The sequence below is a fragment of the Phoenix dactylifera genome, unplaced genomic scaffold (genome assembly GCF_009389715.1).
Source record: "Phoenix dactylifera cultivar Barhee BC4 unplaced genomic scaffold, palm_55x_up_171113_PBpolish2nd_filt_p 001678F, whole genome shotgun sequence".
NCBI classification, from domain to species: domain Eukaryota; kingdom Viridiplantae; phylum Streptophyta; class Magnoliopsida; order Arecales; family Arecaceae; genus Phoenix; species Phoenix dactylifera.
The window spans coordinates 32,998-38,860 of record NW_024068977.1 but is presented as its reverse complement, the minus strand read 5'-3'; the positions used below and the strand labels follow the sequence as shown (position 1 = coordinate 38,860).

Below are 5,863 nucleotides of genomic sequence, written 5' to 3'. Positions count from 1 at the left end.
AATGCATGATATGAAGGCTTATATAATTCCAAATGAAAGGGGAAGCTTTAACTCCGAAATTTATTGTTTCACTCCTTTCAAGCTTGGATAAATTGAATTACCAGACATTTGAATTCATTTATGAATTTTATTTGATTGTTTATTGTGCAATTCACCTTACATATACTCAATATTTTGTCATCATCAAAAAGGGGGAGATTGTGGAGTGATTGATTAAAATCCTATTTGATTTTGATGAGCTCAAAGCATTTGAGTATATTTCTTGTTTACTAATGAATTCAATTAAGTGTTTCAGTGAAAATCTTGTCTAAGTGTCTCAAGACTTGGTTCATAATTTTTGGATAAGTTAAGAAGTCAGCTTGAACCAAAGTCTGAGACTCGAGTCGACTCCAGAGTATCACGAGTCGACTCCAAGCGTATCAAGTTCACTGGCACGAGCTCGAGTCGACTCCGGATCAGTACGAGTCGACTCCGACTGAGAACAGACAGACGAACAGAAAGCTTCAACTCAGAACCTGTCAACGAGTCGACTCCCGAAGTGTGCGAGTCGACTCCGATGATCACCGAGTCGACTCCAGGGTAGTAAGAGTCGACTCCAAGAGGAATACAAAGAAAAAGTCAGAGAGCAGTTTTCGGGTCTGAGATTCGAGTCGACTCCAGTGGAACGCGAGTCGACTCCGATGGTTGGCAGGTCGACTCCAAAGATAGCAAGAGTCGACTCTCAGTAGTACACAAAGAAAAAGTCAGAGGGCAGATTCTGGACTCTGAGATTCGAGTCGACTCCCGCATTACGCGAGTCGACTCCGAGACTCCGCGACCATCAAAAAGACAGAAGACCAAGTTACTGCCTCTGAGATTCGAGTCGACTCCCAGACAGCTAGAGTCGACTCCAAGGCAGCTTCACATCAAAAGGGCAGAAGACCAAGTTTCGGAAACTGAGAGCCGAGTCGACTCCGAGGAAGCTCGAGTCGACTCCAAGACTGGACGAGCCAAATGACAGAAGATAGGGAGTTCGGGCTCTGAGCGGCGAGTCGACTCCCAGGACAGTCGAGTCGACTCGAGTGGACCAAATTCAAAAATACGTCCACGGACTTCATGGGATGAGCCGACTCCGAGAAAGCCAAGTCAGCTCCAGAAGTTGGCGAGTCGACTCTGGGTCAAGACGAGTCGACTTCCAGTCGCGAAGGCAACTTTAATTCAAATCTGGAACAGTTGCAGAGTCGACTCCGGAAAAGTATGAGTCGACTCCCGCTACAGACGAGTCGACTCCTGATCGCGCGAGTCGACTCCAACCCACCAACGGACACATTGTCAGACTGTACAGAGTGTGCAGAACGGGCAGAAAAAGCTCTCTAACGGCTAGTTTTCGTGGGGGTTGGTTTAAATAGCCACAGAGGACTGTAGCAAGGCAGAGAACAACCATTCCACTCCAAGTAATCAAGCTTTCAATCTCTGCAACTTGTTCTTCAACGAAAAAGAGGGAAGAGCAGCATTAACTGCATCCACCTACTTCTTCCCAACATTGAAAGAGTCTTCTCCTGCATTCAAGTCGACTACACATTCAAGAGGAGACCCGAAGTTCAAGAAGCCCTTCCTCTTCTCCAACTTAAAAGCGTTTGAGGGCTCTTAACTTCGTTATTGTTCATATTGCCATTTATCTGCTTTTGAGAAGCTGTATTTTTCTGTTTGTCTCTTTTATCTACACCTTTGTCTTTGCTTGGTTCAATCGGGGCATTGAATCAAGAGTATTGAGGTTGGTTGGTGAGCCGAGTGTAAAACCAACGTGTAAGGGTTCGATTGTGATCCCGGGAAAATAATCGGGGTTGGTTCTAGTCGGTGAGCTTGGAAAAACCGACCGAGTTCGTTGTGAGCTCGTAAAACAACAAGTTTGGTTGTGAGCTTGGAAAACAACCGGCTGTAATCCAAGGGGTTATAGTGAATTCCCAAGAGAGACTTGGGGAGTGGATGTAGGAGCAAGGGTTAGCTCCGAACCACTATAAAAGCTTTGTGTTTGTGATTGCTTGTCTCTTACCATTACTCTCATTTCATACACATCACAGCAACTAATTAATCATCTTGTAAAAAGCATTAATTAGTCACCCACAAACGCTTTAATAGTTAAAATTATTTTAAAACCCAATTCACCCTCCCTCTTGGGTTGTCTATCTGGGCAACAATCCGTAAAGATAACAATAGGAGCACCAAGGATATAAGAGCGAAATTTGTCTAATGCAAATACTACTGCAAGCAATTCCTTCTCGGTGGTGGTGTAATTCATTTGAGCATCGTTTAAGATTTTGCTTGCATAGTAAATGACATATGGCTTATTATCCTTGCGTTGTCCTAAGACAGCTCCTATCGCATAGTCGCTAGCATCGCACATGATCTCAAAAGGTAATGACCAATCGGGTGGTCGCACGATGGGTGCAGTGCTAAGCATAGACTTCAACTTTTCGAATGCCTCTTGGCAGGTTTCGGTCCAATTGAACGGTGTATCAAGGGATAGGAGGTTACATAATGGTCGAGCTATGACACTAAAGTCCTTGATGAACCTCCTATAAAATCCGGCATGACCCAAAAATGATCTAACATCTCTAACCGTCTTGGGTGCACGTAGCTTGGCGATTAGGTCAATCTTAGCTCTATCAACTTCCATGCCCTTCGATGAAACAATATGTCCTAGGACAATTTCCTTTGGCACCATGAAGTGGCATTTCTCCCAATTCAGTATCAGATTCTTTTCCATGCATCGAGCTAAGACTGCTTGTAAATGTAATAAACAATCATCAAAAGAATTGCCAAAAAAAGAGAAATCATCCATAAACACTTCTAAAAATTTCTCGTTCATTTCTTCAAAAATGCTGAGCATACACCTTTGGAATGTTGCAGGTGCATTACACAACCCGAATGGCATCCGTCGGAAAGCGAATGTGCCAAAAGGACAAGTGAAGGTAGTCTTCTCTTGATCTTCTGGTGAAATCTCGATTTGGTAGTACCCGGAATAGCCATCGAGAAAACAATAAAATTTGTTTCCTGCAACTCTTTCCAAAACTTGGTCTAGGAAGGGTAGGGGAAAGTGATCTTTTCTAGTGACCAAATTCAATTTTCGGTAGTCAACACACATGCGCCAACTCGTCGGAACGCGAGTCGGAAGTAACTCGCCCTGCTCATTTTTGACTACCGTCAGACCCGACTTCTTAGGAATGACTTGAGTAGGACTTACCCACTTGCTGTCGGAAATTGGGTAAATAATACCCACGTCAAGCAACTTGAGGACTTCTGCTTTAACCACATCTCTCATCGTAGGATTCAACCTGCGTTGCATTTGCCTTGTGGTTTTGGCATTGTCCTCCAAATATATCCGGTGCGTGCAAATTAAAGGGCTAATCCCCTTCAAGTCGGCAATAGACCATCCTAAAGCTTCCTTATGATTCTTTAGAACACCAAGTAATTTTCTTTCTTGGGCATGATCCAGATCAGATGAGATGATTATAGGAAATGGGTCCTCGGGTCCAAGAAAGGCATACTTGAGTTTCTTCGGTAAAGGTTTCAACTCGAGCTTAGGTGTTTTTTCATGGGATGGTACTATCTTTGCTTTTCGAGGTGGCAACTGTTCAAATTCCTCTATTCTTGGTCTCCACCCATTGACCATCATGACATCCGAATTATCTAAAACAGGTGGGACCACATCATCAGCAGTACCTTCAGAACACCAATCTATCAAACCATTGTCGGCCGATTCAGTAAATGTTTCTTTTAACATATATTCTTCCGCAATGGTTTCAACCCATTCAACTTCTTTACTTTCTTCATGATCACTGGGTTGTTTGCCTATACTAAAGACGTTCAGTTCCAAGGTCATATTGCCAAAAGAAAGCTTCATGACACCATTCCTACAATTGATCAATGCATTAGAAGTTGCAAGGAATGGACGTCCTAAGATGACCGGAATCTGAGATGGTGAATTGGAAGCAGGATGTGTGTCCAGTACGATAAAGTCAACAGGAAAATAGAACTTGTCTACTTGGACCAACACATCTTCAATAATCCCTCTAGGGACCTTCACTGACCTGTCAGCTAATTGTAAGGTCACAGTTGTTGGCTTCAACTCACCCAAACCGAGTTGCTCATATACCGTATATGGCAACAAATTCACACTCGCTCCTAAATCTAGCAATGCTCGCTCAATCCTAAAATTGCCAATGATGCACGAGATAGTTGGGCAACCTGGATCCTTATATTTAGGAAGAATGTTATGCTGTAAAATTGCACTCACATTTTCAGCCAGAAATGCCTTCTTCTTGACATTTAAACGACGCTTGACAGTGCACAAATCTTTCAAAAATTTTGCATATGAAGGCAATTGTTTGATTGCATCAAGAAGAGGTACATTGATTTTTACTTGCTTAAAAAGCTCAAGAATTTCAGAGCAATGTTCAAGCTTTTGCAAGGGCTTTAATCTTTGTGGAAATGGTGCAGGAAAAGGACATTCAATTTTTTCAGTAGATGTTGGTGCTTTAGTTTCTTCATTATCCTTTTCTTTTGTCTTGGGAGGGTCAGAATCAGGTATGACTTGTGTTTGTTCTGAGACTGGTCTGTCAATAATCTTTCCACTTCGCAAAGTTATTATACTCTTTGCTTGTTCTTTATGCGAAGTTGAAGATGATGCATTGCTACCGCCAAAGACTTGAGGGTTAGGTTGTGGTTGAGCTGGTAGCTTACCCTTCTCTTGAGCACTTAAAGCAGTGGTCAGCGTTGTCAGTTGATTTCTTAATTCATCATTGATTTTAGCTTGGCCTTGCATGAAAGATTGCAAAGTTTCTTCGAGACTGGATTTTTGAGGGGGTGCTTGTGCATAATGAGGGTGCGGAGGTGGAGGAGTTGGGTTATATACTTGTTGAGGTTGGTCATTCCTCCACCTGAAATTTGGATGGTTCTTCCATCCAGGGTTGTAAGTACCCGAAAAAGGATTATTGAAAGATTTTTGATAGGTATTCATAACATTGGCCTGATCGTGCAAGACCTCCTTAAATGCGGGTATTGTGGGGCAATCAGTGGTGAGATGGCCAGGCATCTCGCAAATCCTACAACACTCGCTGTTATGTTCTACGGTCTTGACAGGTTCAATCCTTCTAAGTTCAATTTCCTCTACCTTCCTAGTAAGGGCTGCCATTTTAGCCTGAATATCATCCTGAGTACTAAGGTTGTAAAGGCCCCCGTGTGGAATGCTATTAGGCTTAGGCAAAGGTTTATTCACTCTATCCCCTGTATCCCATAATTGTGCAGTCTCTGCGAGAGAGTAAATAGTCCCATGCCTCATTGGGTTGCTTTTCCAAAAATAGACCATTGCACATAGTCTCTATAAATTGTTTTAACTGTGGAGACAACCATTCGTAAAAGAAACTAATGGTTCTCCATGTTTCAAACCCATGATGAGGACAAGAGAGAAGCAAATCTTTAAATCTCTCCCAGCATTCATAAAATGTTTCATGGTCTTTTTGTTGGAAGTTACTAATGTGCCTTTTCAAAAAGTTAGTCCTTTGTGCGGAAATTTTTTTTTTCAAGAATTCTCTTTGCATATCATGCCATGTTCCTAGCGATCTAGGTCTCAAGGAGTTCAGCCATGTTTTGGCTTTATCCTTTAAGGAAAAAGGGAACAAGGTCAATTTAAGGACATCTTCCGATACGTTTGGCACTCTAATTGTGATGCTAATTTCCTCAAAATCCTTAAGATGAAGATAAGGGTTCTCGGATTCCATCCCATGATACTTGGGCAGCAATTGAATTACTCCTGGTTTGATTTCAAAGTGTCCTACATTTTCAGGAATAATCATGCATGAAGGTTGACTAGTCCTAGTGGGGT

The 5,863-nt window shown here is 42.5% G+C and overlaps 1 pseudogene; it reads left to right on the top strand.

Moving 5' to 3' along the window:
* Nucleotides 1-5,424: 5,424 nt before the first annotated feature.
* On the top strand, nt 5,425-5,522 carry LOC120108962 (annotated as a pseudogene).
* Nucleotides 5,523-5,863: the final 341 nt, after the last annotated feature.